The 16,916-nt window shown below is 38.4% G+C and overlaps 1 pseudogene; it reads left to right on the top strand.

Annotated features, from left to right (window-relative positions):
* The first annotated feature begins 367 nt into the window (after nucleotides 1-367).
* Nucleotides 368-16,916, top strand: part of LOC111893523 (serine/threonine-protein kinase WNK8-like) — a 30,868-nt pseudogene continuing 14,319 nt past the window's right edge.

Raw genomic sequence — 16,916 nt, 5'->3', positions numbered from 1 at the left:
GGTATTTGGCACCCCCAGGAGACTTGTGGTATGGTTTCCTTTTATTATTTTGTTTGTTTTCCTTTTATAAAAAGATTTTAGTTTTAGAATCATTTTTTTTAATTAGTTAATACAATAACTTAACTTGTAGATTAGTGTTGAGAATCTATGCTCTAAGCAAGTGGCAAATGAAGTTGAGGTTCGAGGACCTCCAGTTTCAAAAGCTTTTGATAATCAAGGAAATCCATGTAAGGTATTATCATTCCTATTTATTTTTAACTTGCAGAAGGTTAGTTTTGTCTTTTCACTTTTGTAGTTAACTTATACCGACTGATGGTTTAACTTTTGAAACTGGAGGTCCTCGAATCATATGAGGATTGATGCTGTGATGCAGTCACCATAAAACTTGGAAAAAATATATTTAGAAGTTCATCTTCCTAGATCATTAAAACACAATAACATCATCAAGTTCTTTGATTCGTGGGTTGATCATAAGAAGAAAAATGTAAATATGATAACTGAGCTCTTCACATCCGGAAGCCTTAGACAGTAAGAAATAATAGATTTGATATCATATATATATATATATATATATATATATATATATATATATATAAATGATATATTTTACTCGACTCTTAATTTGCATTTGTTAGATATCGAAAGAAACATAAAACGGTTGATTTGAAAGCGATCAAGAAGTGGGCAAGACAAATTCTAAATGGTCTTCACTACCTTCACAGTCAAAATCCACCTGTGATTAACAGGGATTTGAAATGTGACAACATATTTTTGAATGGGAACAATGGAGAAATCAAGATTGGTGATCTTGGATTGGCAACTGTCATGCAGCAACCAACTGCCAAGAGTGTTATTGGTAAGACTAACTAAAAACAAAACATGTTCTTCAAGTGTAGTATGAATTTAATGTTGTTGATTTTTTCACTAGGAACACCTGAATTCATGGCACCGGAGCTTTATGAAGAGGAATACAATGAACTTGTTGACATATATTCTTTTGGGATGTGTTTGTTGGAAATGGTGACATTTGAGTATCCTTATAGCGAATGCAAAAATCCAGCTCAAATCTATAAGAAAGTAACCTCAGTATGTTTTGGAAATGGTAGCTTTATTAATGGAATCAAATAAGTTAAATGATTGTTTGTTAAAAAAAACTACAGGGGATTAAACCGGGTTCTCTTAGCAAAGTGGGTGATTATGAACTAAAGGCATTCATAGAAAAATGTCTGGTTCCAGCAACTGAAAGAGCATCTGCTGGAAAGCCTTTAGAAGATCCTTTTCTAAAAGAGGCAACACCAAGATCGTTGAATTTCATGGAGATTGAATTTCATGGAGATTGATCAATCTGTATGTTTAAACACCAAAAATGGAGTTTTTGAATTCAAGAGGATTCATCAGCAAAACGAGTTCAGGTTGAAAGGGATAAAGAATGATGACAATTCGGTTTCTTTAACCTTGTGGATTGCTGACTGTAACGCCCGTAGATCAGGGCTAGTCAATTTAGAGACGATAGGCGTCAAAAATGAATTTTTGATGAAAGATTATTTAGAATGAATATTCTTAACTAAGTTGTAGTATATGTTACAAGGATTCCATACATATAAAGAACGTCGAAATCCGAGTTATAATGAAGAAGTTATGACCTGTCGAAGTTTCGCGACAGAACCGGCACGACACAGCGCGACATAAAAAGTGAATTTACGTTAGAGCGATATTTAGCCTTATCAATCTAAATGAGAGTCGCAAAATACGTTAAACCGTGAGCGTGAATAAAAAGAACGCCCAAATCTGACTTCGTATGAGGAAGTTATGATTTTTCGAAGTTTCGACTTAGCGGTATGCAGCCTGAATACTCGATTTGAGACCGAGCGGTTTTTAGTCAAAACAATCTAAATGGGAATCGAAGATCTCATTAATTGTAGTAAAACGATAAAAAGATAGGCAAAAACGGACGTCGGATGAAGAAGTTATGATTTTATAACGGAGTTTTCCTGTCCCGGCCTACTAAAAATAAATAATAAAAATAAATTCAAAATTAGCCGACGGAGTCTAAACGAAAGTTGTAGGTCATAGTCTCACCTACGCGTGGATATAAAGGACGTCGAAAACGGAGTTCGTATGAGGAAGATATGAATTTTTGAAGTTTATTAAATATTTTCGATATTTTATTTATATATATATATATATATATATATATATATATATATATATATATATATATATATATATATATATATATATATATATATATTATCCGAATGGGGGAGTCAGCAATCTTATCGTCATTACGCCCAGCGTAATCTCAAGTTACGCCCAGCGTAATTTGACCTTCCAGCCCCTATAAAAGGGTGTCGAGGGCAGCCGAGTAGTTTGCTCATTTCTTCCCTTTTTCTCGCGTTTTTGCATCGTTTTTCGTGCAACAATTATCCCGAAGCCCCGATATCATTCCCGAGCCCCGAAGCAAGTCCCGAGGTCCCGAAGATCCCGAGAAGTAAGATTCCTGAGCAGAAGCTATGCCCGCGAGGAGTCCGGTTTTTGTGAAGATCTTCCAGATCTGCCGAAGAATACTGCTTCTACAAGCTGTAGTGCTGTCCGATCATCTTCTAATCAAGTGAGTGTGTAGTTACTTTCTTCTAACGCATAATTATGAAGTATCTTATATGAAATACGTGTTATGTGTATAATATAAAGTTGTTTATATGTGTGAGTGTATAGTGACTTTCATCTTACACATAGATATAAAGTATTTGCTATGAAATACATGCTATGTGTTTATACATTGTTTGTTTACTTGAGATGGATGTTGAATGAATGTTTTATACGAGTTTTTAAATAAGTTGTATATGTAATTTATATCTACAAATATGTTGGGTAGAACATGGGTAGATGAAATAGTTGATGTGTGTTGAAAGAATGTGATAAGAGAAAGGTGAGGATATAATGGTGATGATAATTAGGTGATGAATTACGAGTCCAGGCGATGTTGTTGCTACGTATTCATGCGATGATAGTCTATCCCTTATTATAAATTATGAGTCCAGGCGATGTTGTGGCTGTGTATTCATGTGATGATAGTCTAACCCTTTTTATGATTTACGAGTCCAGGCGATGTTGTGGCTGTGAAATCATGCGATGATACCCTAACCCTTACTAGACATATATTGAGGGAGTGATCCCCGAATTAGCATTGTCTATATGATACAGGCGATGATCCTTACGAAAAGTTCTTAGGAACAAGCATATAAGGATATAAGATGTAAGGAGATGAGCGGTAAATATGATATAGGAGATGACCCTTAGGATAATATCTTTAGGGAAGATTAAAAGAAGATAATGGGGATGGGTAATTGGGTTGATTGTTTGATGATTGAATATAATAATTATATTATTGTGGGTTGAAAACCCTATATGCTCACCAGGCTCCCAAGCCTGACCCACTCAGTTTAATTGTATCACAGGTATCGATATTGTTAGGTCCAGTTTAAGTGTTGCGTCTTTTGGGCTCGTTAGCTAGTCCAAGTTTTATCTCCGGTATGGGCCTGTCCATCCGTGAGTTTTGTTTAGGGTTTATTATATATAGATGCTTGCATGCATTCTTAACGTAAGATTGATAGAGATTTTATAGCGTACAAGTTCTTATCTTTTGTAACCCTAGAATCCTCTACAGCGGAAGATCTTCATCGAGCTCTGCTGAGCATTGAGTTAATCAAATCATTCGACACATTCAGATCCATACTTGTGTTTTTTTACATTACTGTTTCTGTTTTATTTATTTACCTGTTACAAAGATCTAATCGATCAAAGAGTTTTCTAACTCATCAATTGGTATCAGAGCAGGAGGCTGTGTAATTCATACACATCTCTTCTGTGAAAGAAGCGATTAGGGTTATTCCGCATTAACTGATATTTATTGAGCCGTCACTCCATAATTGACGTATCTCTTTATTTATTCGTTTGCCCTAATATTACATATTACAAGTCTGATCTTTCAAACAGGTTAAATGATCAAGCATGGATGATTCTCAGTCTAATCCTATCAACATCTCAAACAGCATTGGATCAACGACTAAGATTCCTATTCTATACACCCAGGATTACGAAGTTTGGGCTCATCACTTTGAAGACTATGCCATCGGATCTGAAGATAATTGGTATCTTATTTGGGAAGCCATTGTGTCTGGACCATTTGCTCACTCAGGAACATCCAAGATCATTAAAAATCAGAAAGAATATAATGATCTGTTAAAAGATGTTAAAGACGTTGCTCAAGACGAAAATGAGAAGTTTCAGTGCAACATCAAAGCATTGAGACTGATCCGATTCGCTCTTCAATCTGACACGTTTAGGTTGGTGAGTTCCTGCAGTACCACTAAAGAAATCTGGGATAGGTTGCGAGAGCTGTATTCCACAGATGAAGATTTAGAGCACTCTATTCAGACGTTGCTTTTGTCTGAGTTTGGAGAATTCAAGAAAAATTCTGATGATATCGTCACACAGACGTTTGATCGCTTCAATCATCTTCTTAGCAAGATGATCAAACATGACATCGAAAGGAAGCTGATTGAACAGAAGGTCACCTTTTTGAATGGCCTAAGATCTGAATGGAGAGCTGTCGTTTCTACAGTTAAAGCTCATGAGCAGTTCAAGTCATATTCATTGGCAAAGCTGGTGGGAATTCTGAAATCCCAAGAAAAGATTGTCATGCAAGAAAAGAATGTGGTCTCAAGTTTGGGGTCCTTGGCCCTCCTATCAAAAGTCAAGAATGCAGTGGAAGACGAAGATCTGAACCTAGAGGACTATGATCTTACGTCAGAAGATTAAGCTATGATGGTATCCAATCCCAAAAGGTTCATCAAGAAGAGGTTTCCTACCAATAAAAACAGAAATTGGCAGGGAAGCTATAGTTCTGAAAAGGTAAGGGAGGAGCCGAAGACAGAGGAAACAAAGAAAGAGGTGAAAGTTGAAGGAGATTCTGGCGTTAGCTGCTATTACTGTGGAAGAAAGAACCATTATGCTAAAGATTGTGTTCTGAAGAAAATGGCAGAGAAAGATGAGGAAAAAGATGAAGAGGCTGTCTTGATGAAAAAGCTGGAAGAGATCAAGAGGAAGAAAGCTGCTACTAACCCTTCTATGAATGCTCTTATTGTACAGGGTTCGGCAGAGGATGACGAGTTCGGTGGCGTGCAGGTATGGTCAACCGACTCAGAGGATGATGAAGTGAGAAAGCCTTCACATGGAAAGGCATATGTTGCAAGAGGTAACGAAAGCAGTGGAAAGTGTTTTGTGGTGACTGATGTGTCTCACATAAGGGGATACAATACTGATGGTGGAAACGAGGACACCAAGGAGCGAGAGGACTTATGCTTCACAGCAAAACCTCTCAGTGTGCAGATCAATGAGCTTGATGAATTGATCAAGAAGGTACAATCTCTCTTTATTTCATTCAAATTCCCACAGAAATCATATGAAAAATAATTAAATAGCTTAAATTCAAGAATCTCAAATCTGGATAGTTGTTTAACTCAAACACGGGTCACCAATTCTAACCTAACTGACCAAATAAGCAGGGTGTCTTCCAAGAGTGAGGAGCGAAGGATGTGGATAGAGCAAAAAGAGTCGGAGCTGCTAAAGTCTAAGGATGAAAACATTTATTTACAAAGAGACAATTTAAAACTTTTAAAACAGAGAAATGTTTTTTGTTTGATTGCTAAACGACTTTATGCTAACATCACTCAACTACATCTGAATTGTGAAATAGGGCAGAAAATACATCGCATGATTTTACCCTTCCTTGAGTTTAAGGAGGATGAAATCGATGCTGAAGCATATAACTGCGAAAGTGTTGTATCGTCTGATGATGTGAATCCTACTTACATGTATGGTCTGGACAAAATAGAATCTTTCATAAAGTCCAAGGATCATAAGGACATGCTGAAAAACCTTTTGGATGAAAACGATAAGCTGAAACTAAGGACTGAAACTATACAAAAATTTGACTCGTTGAGTGCCAATTTGATTTCAGAAAATAAAATTGATGTTGAAAACGCATCTAAACTTAATGAGGACGATGATATGAGTGAAATTTCTGTAGAGGATGTAGTCGACTGTTCTGAGTTTGTCAAGAGCGAACCCGAAAACCACAAAAATCTTATTTCTGAAAATTCTGTGGAGTTCGCTCGTTTGTCCCAAAATAAGTCCCCGATTCTTGAAGAAAAGGCTGTTGTGTACCAAAAGGTGAGAACAACACCAAATCAGGTGTACAAGGTCACAGGAGTAACCGAGCATCAAACAGCCGAACTCACTGCCATAGTGAATGAAGATAACGCAGATGGCTGTGATGAGTTTTTCTTGTCTGCGCCTATAGATAATGCCAACGAAACTGTTGGTCTGTCAGAGCGGACGTCCTGGAAAACCAAAGGCAGATATGTACCAAAGCCACTGAACAAGCCTGACAACTTCGACATGCCAAGAACTCGTGGTACAAAAGAAGTTCCTATAGAAGAAGTCACTTCCACAAGCGAAACATCATTTGTGAATAAAAAGAACGCCCAAATCTGACTTCGTATGAGGAAGTTATGATTTTTCGAAGTTTCGACTTAGCGGTATGCAGCCCGAATACTCGATTTGAGACCGAGCGGTTTTTAGTCAAAACAATCTAAATGGGAATCGAAGATCTCATTAATTGTAGTAAAACGATAAAAAGATAGGCAAAAACGGACGCCGGATGAAGAAGTTATGATTTTATAACGGAGTTTTCCTGTCCCGGCCTACTAAAAATAAATAATAAAAATAAATTCAAAATTAGCCGACGGAGTCTAAACGAAAGTTGTAGGTCATAGTCTCACCTACGCGTGGATATAAAGGACGTCGAAAACGGAGTTCGTATGAGGAAGATATGAATTTTTGAAGTTTATTAAATATTTTCGATATTTTATATATATATATATATATATATATATATATATATATATATATATATATATATATATATATATATTATCCGAATGGGGGAGTCAGCAATCTTATCGTCATTACGCCCAGCGTAATCTCAAGTTACGCCCAGCGTAATTTGACCTTCCAGCCCCTATAAAAGGGTGTCGAGGGCAGCCGAGTAGTTTGCTCATTTCTTCCCTTTTTCTCGCGTTTTTGCATCGTTTTTCGTGCAACAATTATCCCGAAGCCCCGATATCATTCCCGAGCCCCGAAGCAAGTCCCGAGGTCCCGAAGATCCCGAGAAGTAAGATTCCTGAGCAGAAGCTATGCCCGCGAGGAGTCCGGTTTTTGTGAAGATCTTCCAGATCTGCCGAAGAATACTGCTTCTACAAGCTGTAGTGCTGTCCGATCATCTTCTAATCAAGTGAGTGTGTAGTTACTTTCTTCTAACGCATAATTATGAAGTATCTTATATGAAATACGTGTTATGTGTATAATATAAAGTTGTTTATATGTGTGAGTGTATAGTGACTTTCATCTTACACATAGATATAAAGTATTTGCTATGAAATACATGCTATGTGTTTATACATTGTTTGTTTACTTGAGATGGATGTTGAATGAATGTTTTATACGAGTTTTTAAATAAGTTGTATATGTAATTTATATCTACAAATATGTTGGGTAGAACATGGGTAGATGAAATAGTTGATGTGTGTTGAAAGAATGTGATAAGAGAAAGGTGAGGATATAATGGTGATGATAATTAGGTGATGAATTACGAGTCCAGGCGATGTTGTTGCTACGTATTCATGCGATGATAGTCTATCCCTTATTATAAATTATGAGTCCAGGCGATGTTGTGGCTGTGTATTCATGTGATGATAGTCTAACCCTTTTTATGATTTACGAGTCCAGGCGATGTTGTGGCTGTGAAATCATGCGATGATACCCTAACCCTTACTAGACATATATTGAGGGAGTGATCCCCGAATTAGCATTGTCTATATGATACAGGCGATGATCCTTACGAAAAGTTCTTAGGAACAAGCATATAAGGATATAAGATGTAAGGAGATGAGCGGTAAATATGATATAGGAGATGACCCTTAGGATAATATCTTTAGGGAAGATTAAAAGAAGATAATGGGGATGGGTAATTGGGTTGATTGTTTGATGATTGAATATAATAATTATATTATTGTGGGTTGAAAACCCTATATGCTCACCAGGCTCCCAAGCCTGACCCACTCAGTTTAATTGTATCACAGGTATCGATATTGTTAGGTCCAGTTTAAGTGTTGCGTCTTTTGGGCTCGTTAGCTAGTCCAAGTTTTATCTCCGGTATGGGCCTGTCCATCCGTGAGTTTTGTTTAGGGTTTATTATATATAGATGCTTGCATGCATTCTTAACGTAAGATTGATAGAGATTTTATAGCGTACAAGTTCTTATCTTTTGTAACCCTAGAATCCTCTACAGCGGAAGATCTTCATCGAGCTCTGCTGAGCATTGAGTTAATCAAATCATTCGACACATTCAGATCCATACTTGTGTTTTTTTACATTACTGTTTCTGTTTTATTTATTTACCTGTTACAAAGATCTAATCGATCAAAGAGTTTTCTAACTCATCAATTGGTATCAGAGCAGGAGGCTGTGTAATTCATACACATCTCTTCTGTGAAAGAAGCGATTAGGGTTATTCCGCATTAACTGATATTTATTGAGCCGTCACTCCATAATTGACGTATCTCTTTATTTATTCGTTTGCCCTAATATTACATATTACAAGTCTGATCTTTCAAACAGGTTAAATGATCAAGCATGGATGATTCTCAGTCTAATCCTATCAACATCTCAAACAGCATTGGATCAACGACTAAGATTCCTATTCTATACACCCAGGATTACGAAGTTTGGGCTCATCACTTTGAAGACTATGCCATCGGATCTGAAGATAATTGGTATCTTATTTGGGAAGCCATTGTGTCTGGACCATTTGCTCACTCAGGAACATCCAAGATCATTAAAAATCAGAAAGAATATAATGATCTGTTAAAAGATGTTAAAGACGTTGCTCAAGACGAAAATGAGAAGTTTCAGTGCAACATCAAAGCATTGAGACTGATCCGATTCGCTCTTCAATCTGACACGTTTAGGTTGGTGAGTTCCTGCAGTACCACTAAAGAAATCTGGGATAGGTTGCGAGAGCTGTATTCCACAGATGAAGATTTAGAGCACTCTATTCAGACGTTGCTTTTGTCTGAGTTTGGAGAATTCAAGAAAAATTCTGATGATATCGTCACACAGACGTTTGATCGCTTCAATCATCTTCTTAGCAAGATGATCAAACATGACATCGAAAGGAAGCTGATTGAACAGAAGGTCACCTTTTTGAATGGCCTAAGATCTGAATGGAGAGCTGTCGTTTCTACAGTTAAAGCTCATGAGCAGTTCAAGTCATATTCATTGGCAAAGCTGGTGGGAATTCTGAAATCCCAAGAAAAGATTGTCATGCAAGAAAAGAATGTGGTCTCAAGTTTGGGGTCCTTGGCCCTCCTATCAAAAGTCAAGAATGCAGTGGAAGACGAAGATCTGAACCTAGAGGACTATGATCTTACGTCAGAAGATTAAGCTATGATGGTATCCAATCCCAAAAGGTTCATCAAGAAGAGGTTTCCTACCAATAAAAACAGAAATTGGCAGGGAAGCTATAGTTCTGAAAAGGTAAGGGAGGAGCCGAAGACAGAGGAAACAAAGAAAGAGGTGAAAGTTGAAGGAGATTCTGGCGTTAGCTGCTATTACTGTGGAAGAAAGAACCATTATGCTAAAGATTGTGTTCTGAAGAAAATGGCAGAGAAAGATGAGGAAAAAGATGAAGAGGCTGTCTTGATGAAAAAGCTGGAAGAGATCAAGAGGAAGAAAGCTGCTACTAACCCTTCTATGAATGCTCTTATTGTACAGGGTTCGGCAGAGGATGACGAGTTCGGTGGCGTGCAGGTATGGTCAACCGACTCAGAGGATGATGAAGTGAGAAAGCCTTCACATGGAAAGGCATATGTTGCAAGAGGTGACGAAAGCAGTGGAAAGTGTTTTGTGGTGACTGATGTGTCTCACATAAGGGGATACAATACTGATGGTGGAAACGAGGACACCAAGGAGCGAGAGGACTTATGCTTCACAGCAAAACCTCTCAGTGTGCAGATCAATGAGCTTGATGAATTGATCAAGAAGGTACAATCTCTCTTTATTTCATTCAAATTCCCACAGAAATCATATGAAAAATAATTAAATAGCTTAAATTCAAGAATCTCAAATCTGGATAGTTGTTTAACTCAAACACGGGTCACCAATTCTAACCTAACTGACCAAATAAGCAGGGTGTCTTCCAAGAGTGAGGAGCGAAGGATGTGGATAGAGCAAAAAGAGTCGGAGCTGCTAAAGTCTAAGGATGAAAACATTTATTTACAAAGAGACAATTTAAAACTTTTAAAACAGAGAAATGTTTTTTGTTTGATTGCTAAACGACTTTATGCTAACATCACTCAACTACATCTGAATTGTGAAATAGGGCAGAAAATACATCGCATGATTTTACCCTTCCTTGAGTTTAAGGAGGATGAAATCGATGCTGAAGCATATAACTGCGAAAGTGTTGTATCGTCTGATGATGTGAATCCTACTTACATGTATGGTCTGGACAAAATAGAATCTTTCATAAAGTCCAAGGATCATAAGGACATGCTGAAAAACCTTTTGGATGAAAACGATAAGCTGAAACTAAGGACTGAAACTATACAAAAATTTGACTCGTTGAGTGCCAATTTGATTTCAGAAAATAAAATTGATGTTGAAAACGCATCTAAACTTAATGAGGACGATGATATGAGTGAAATTTCTGTAGAGGATGTAGTCGACTGTTCTGAGTTTGTCAAGAGCGAACCCGAAAACCACAAAAATCTTATTTCTGAAAATTCTGTGGAGTTCGCTCGTTTGTCCCAAAATAAGTCCCCGATTCTTGAAGAAAAGGCTGTTGTGTACCAAAAGGTGAGAACAACACCAAATCAGGTGTACAAGGTCACAGGAGTAACCGAGCATCAAACAGCCGAACTCACTGCCATAGTGAATGAAGATAACGCAGATGGCTGTGATGAGTTTTTCTTGTCTGCGCCTATAGATAATGCCAACGAAACTGTTGGTCTGTCAGAGCGGACGTCCTGGAAAACCAAAGGCAGATATGTACCAAAGCCACTGAACAAGCCTGACAACTTCGACATGCCAAGAACTCGTGGTACAAAAGAAGTTCCTATAGAAGAAGTCACTTCCACAAGCGAAACATCATTTGTGAAAAATGAACCGGCTGACAAGAAGCAGAAGCAAAAGGCTAACATCCACAAACAGCCAAAACAAGTGAAAGATCAAAAGCAGCAGAGGAATCTGAGATACAAAAAGAACCTCTCAGAGCGAAAGCAGTTTTGGCGATCTCAAAAAGCCCATTTCTCCTATCACGATAAGAATTCAAAACAAGAGAAAAAGGATTTCAGGCCGCATGAGGAACGGAACCGAAAGGACAGGTTCGGTTCAGAGAGCATAAGCAACCGAAAGGACAGGTTCGGTTCAGAGAACAACGACAACCGAAAGGACAAGTTTGGTCCCGAAAGCAATAGCTACCGAAGATCCAGGTTTGGTCCCACTGATGATCATAAACAAACGGGTCACTTAGAACCTCAATTCAGGAAAGACTCCAAGTCCAAATTCTCTCGTTCACATTCTTCTCATTCTCGATCCTCTTCTAAACCTAATTCTGTTCCTGCTCAAAATTCTAAATCATCAACGAACCTGAAAGGAAAATCGAAGATTTCCTTTGTCCAGGAAGACCAAAAGCAGTCTAAAGCTCAAACACCAAAACCTGAAACCAAACCCACTGTTGCTAATCCTAACAAAATCAAAAGTGTTTACCATTAAAAGAAAAGATGAAACAACATTAATAAAAAGAACATATCTTATTGATGTTTCTCTTACTATTCCTGTTCCTGTGAAAGGCTCACGTGGACCCAAGAAACTTTGGGTTCCTAAATCTGCTTAATTTTTGCAGGTTATAAGTGACGAGCAGTTCGACGAAGAATGGTACATTGACAATGGCTGTCACGTCACATGACAGGGAGGAAGGAGGAGCTAAGGGAGTTTCGATCTCTTCAGAATGGTGGGAATGTCAAATTCGGCAACAACTCCTATGGAACAATAAAGGGTTATGGGATGATAACCAATGGAGACTTCACAATAAGAAAGGTGGCATATGTTGAAGGTCTACAGCATAATCTCGTCAGTGTGTCTCAACTGGTAGGAGGCACCGGTCTCAAAGTTTCATTTGATGATGAAGGTTCAGAAATCATAGAGAAGAAATCAAAAAGGGTAATTCTCAAATCAGAACGCAAAGGCGAAATGTTTCCTCTCAATCTTAAACCAATCAAAGGAAATCCAGCTATATGCCTATTATCCAAAGCTCATTCTGACGAAAGCTGGTTGTGGCACCGAAGGCTCTCACATCTCAACTTCAAGGACATCAACAAGCTTGTCACAGGAGGTCATGTTTGGGGTCTCCCATTGGTCAAGTTTGATCGAGAACATTTTTGTGCTGCGTGTGAGATGGGGAAGCAAAGTCGTCAAAGTCACCCATCCATTATAAACACAAAAGTTGTTGAACCACTTGAGTTGCTTCACATTGACTTGGGTGGTCCATCATCTATCGAAAGCATTGGCGGTAGCAAGTATATTCTTGTTATTGTTGATGATTTCTCACGTTTTACATGGGTATTCTTCCTGAAGCACAAATTTGAGGCTACTCCTAAGCTAAAGATGTTTATTAAGCAAGTTGAAGTGAAACTGAGAAAAGTCGTTCGCAACATCAGGAGCGATAATGGACTGGAGTTCAAGAACAAAGAATTTGAAGACTTTTTGGCAGAAAAAGGAACCAGTTACAACTTCTCAGCTCCCTATACGCCTCAACAGAATGGAATTTTCAAAAGACGAAACCGATCCTTGTGTGAGGCGGCCCGAACGATGCTAAGTTTCGCTTCTCTTCCGTTATATTTATGGGCTGATGCTATTGCTGCAGCGTGTTTCACACAGAACCGGTCTTATCTCAACAAGCGTTTCTCTCTTACTCCTTATGAGATCATCAATAACAGGAAGCCGAACGTAAAATTCTTCCATGTGTTCGGCTCACGATGCTTCATCTTCAACTCCAAAGAACATTGTAACAAGTTTGACGTTAAAGTTGATGAAGGAATTTTTATGGGATATTCTCTTACTTCAAAAGCTTACCGGGTTTTAAATAAACGCTCTAGGAAGATCGAAGAAACATATTATGTGACTTTCGATGATAACTACGTTAAAAAGCTAAAGGCTACTGAAGAAGCAATTGGAGAGATTTTTACTCAAACTGGTCAAGTTACGGCTTCGATTGCTAATTTGTTCGATCAGTTTGTGGAACTATTCGATGAACCTGAGAAAGCTACTCTCTCGGAGGCCAAGTCAGCAGATAACAAGGTCGACCATCTGAAGCAAATTGTCGAAGAAGCAGCCAAATGAATGGGTGAAGGAGAACAAGTTCCAAACGAACCTCCTGAGCAAGGTGCTTCAGTTGAGGGGGAGAATCCACCTTCTTCAAAACAACCGAGCTCACAAATTGAGGGGGAGGATTCTATTCCAGTTCCACCCGAAAGCTCAACAGCACACGAAAGCTCATCAATACCCGAAAGTTCTGTAGCACCAGAAAGTCCAGCTACACCGAAAAGCTCATCAGTCGAGGGGGAGAATGCTGATATGCTCTCCGACAACGATAGTCAATCTGAATTGGAAGAAATGGTGAATGCTAAATTGGATCCATCCTATGATCCAAATTACCCTCCTCTTGTTAAATGGACCAGAGATCATCCTGTATCCCAGGTAGTGGGTAATGTCTCTGAAAAGGTCCTGACCCGATCTCAACTGAAGGCAAAGCAAACATCCCTATTCTCCAAAGTAGAGTTATGCATGTATAATTCTTTCGTCTCAAAAGTTGAACCGAAGACAGTTAATATTGCTCTTGATCACTCTGACTGGGTTCAAGCTATGCAAGATGAACTCAACGAGTTCGAAAGAAATAAGGTTTGGCGCCTCATTCCAACTCCTAAAGACGCCTCAGTTGTTGGTCTCAAATGGGTATTCATAAATAAAATGGACAAGGAAGGCAATGTGATTCGAAACAAAGCTCGTCTCGTGGTGAAAGGATACTGCCAGGAGGAAGGAATTGATTATGAGGAAACTTTTGCTCCGGTAGCGAGGCTGGAATCTGTTCGAATATTTCTGGCCTATGCTGCACACAAGAACTTTGAGGTCTACCAAATGGACGTGAAATGCGCCTTTCTGAATGGAGAACTTGAAGAAACAGTTTACGTGGAGCAACCTCCTGGATTTGTTAATGAAAAGTACCCCAATCACTTTTATATTCTGGACAAGGCGGTTTACGGTCTGAAACAAGCACCTAGGGCATGGTATGAAACGCTAACCAAGTTTTTAACGATGTCAAAATTCAAACAAGGTTCGGTTGACCCAACCTTCTTTCGTAAAAAGGAAGGTAACCACCTTATGATTGTTCAAATCTATGTCGATGATATCATCTTTGGCTCAACGAATCCTAGCTTAACAGCTGAATTCAGAAAGTTGATGGAGACTAAATTTGAAATGAGCTCAATGGGTCCGATTAACTTTTTCCTTGGCTTAAATATTACACAGGGACCCGAAGGCATCTTTATCAACCAGGAAGCTTACACCAAGACTCTTCTTGCTAAATTTGGCATGATGGGAGACTCAAAGGTTAAAGTTCCAATGGCATTAGGCACCAAGCTCACACCATCCTTGGAAAAACCGGCAGTCGATATTACGTTATATCACCAGATGATTGGTTCTTTGATGTACCTCACTGCTAGCAGGCCTGATATAATGTTTTTTATGTGTTACTGTGCTAGATTTCAGGCGAATCCTCGTGAACCACATATGCTTGCAGTGAAAAACATACTCCAGTATCTGAAACGAACCACCTCTCTCGGTTTATGACATCCATCAAACTCAGGTTTCTTCGTTCAAGCCTACTCAGATGCTGACCTTGGAGGTTGTGGTTTAGACAGGAAAAGCACCACTGGAGGCTGCCAATTCCTAGACGGGAAGTTGGTTAGCTGGCAATCAAAGAAACAAACATGTGTATCTCTGTCTACAGCCGAAGCAGAGTACATCGCAGCTGCCTCCTGTACATCTCAAGTGATTTGGATCCAAAGCCAGCTCCGGGACTATGGACTCAATATGAAAAAGATCCCACTATATTGCGATTCAGAAAGTGCAATTAGGATCTGACATAACCCAGTGCAACATTCCAAGACCAAGCATATAGCACTGAGGTATCACTTTATTAAGGATCATGTGGAAGATGGGAACGTCGAAATTCACTTTATTCGAACCACTGATCAATTGGCTGACATCTTCACCAAAGCTCTTCCTGCAGCATCTTTCAATAAAATTCTACAAGGGCTAGGAATGATGGATTCGGAGTCCGTACCAAAGACTACTTCTCAAAATTAAAAGCTAGAAGCGAAATAGACCGAACGTTCGGGTTCGGGTCTCATGTGTGCCGAAATGAACCGAACGCTCGGGTTCGGGTCTTGTTCTGGTATACCGAAATGAACCGAACGCTCGGGTTCGGTCCTATCATCTGATCTTCGCTTATCACTCTAAGGTAGTTTCTTTGGTTGTAAACCTTTTGTATCATTTTCTCAAATTCATTTCACTTATTTTCAAAGTTCTTTTCTTTTTCAAACTTTTTTTTGCAACCGAAATAGACCGAACGCTCGGGTTCGGTTCCAAATTTTTTTTAGCCGAAATAGACCGAACGCTCGGGTTCAGGTCCAAAAATTTTTTGTGTGTCTCAATTTTTTTTTCAAAAATTCTAATATCTTTTTATTTTTTTTTAATCAAAAACTCCAAAAACATTTTTATTTTTATTATTAGTTCGATAATTTTTGTTTTGTGTCTTATATTTTTGTGTGGCTATTTGTGGGGAATTATTTCATTAGTTAAGTGTCCCTAGAAGCATGTTGTTGTATGTGTCCAAAGCCTCACCTGATTCTGAATAATAGCCTTACTGACTTGGTACATACAAACCTTGTCTTCCCAATTAGACTTTCATATTTATTCTAATCATGAGCTACCTGACTCTCTTCTCACATGAGATAAGAGTTTTCTGCTTGGTCCTTATTTTAACAACAGAGGTAATTTGGTTTCTTTACACCATCTACACTACTTTTCTCCATCTCATTCGCTTCATAAACGCAACCCTTAAGACTCTCATAAATTACCACTGAGGTTTATGGTTACTCAATTTCTGTGTTTATGATCTTAGCTTCGTATCACTACGTACTAAGTGAAACCCACAACTCAATACCTACTATGCATTGATGGTGAACAATCAATTTTTCTTTAAGCTTTCACTAACGAATTGACGGATTTATCAATAAGGATGGAAAGTCAAATCTCTAATTTTCTTTTGTGTGATTCCTATGAAATTGTTAAGTCCTATAACATTTCTTCCCTTGGAATCCAGTTTTAATTTTTTTTTTTGAGATTTTACATAAACTATTTTATCTAGCCACTTAAATTATTTCAAACCTACTTGTTCAACAGACTGCATTGGTCTCACAAGTACTTCGTTCGATTTCTGTCTTATATCAAGATCAGGAATTCTGAATTGAAGCGAAAGCCACCCAAATTAGCCTGATTAAAAGAAGCCTTTCAACACTTCTCAATAAGTGTCTGATCGTTATTCAACGGGAAACCATACAAACACTTTAAAGTCTCTCTTGACTTTAAAGGAAGAGATTCGTGCCCGGGATCCTTTGTTTCGTGTCTTTACTGACATCACAAAATCCCTCATATGTGTTGCTTTATTTCTT

This window comes from Lactuca sativa, chromosome 1 (assembly GCF_002870075.4).
Source record: "Lactuca sativa cultivar Salinas chromosome 1, Lsat_Salinas_v11, whole genome shotgun sequence".
NCBI lineage: Eukaryota > Viridiplantae > Streptophyta > Magnoliopsida > Asterales > Asteraceae > Lactuca > Lactuca sativa.
The sequence above is the reverse complement of the archived record's forward strand: the minus strand, read 5'-3'. Positions and strand labels throughout refer to the sequence as shown.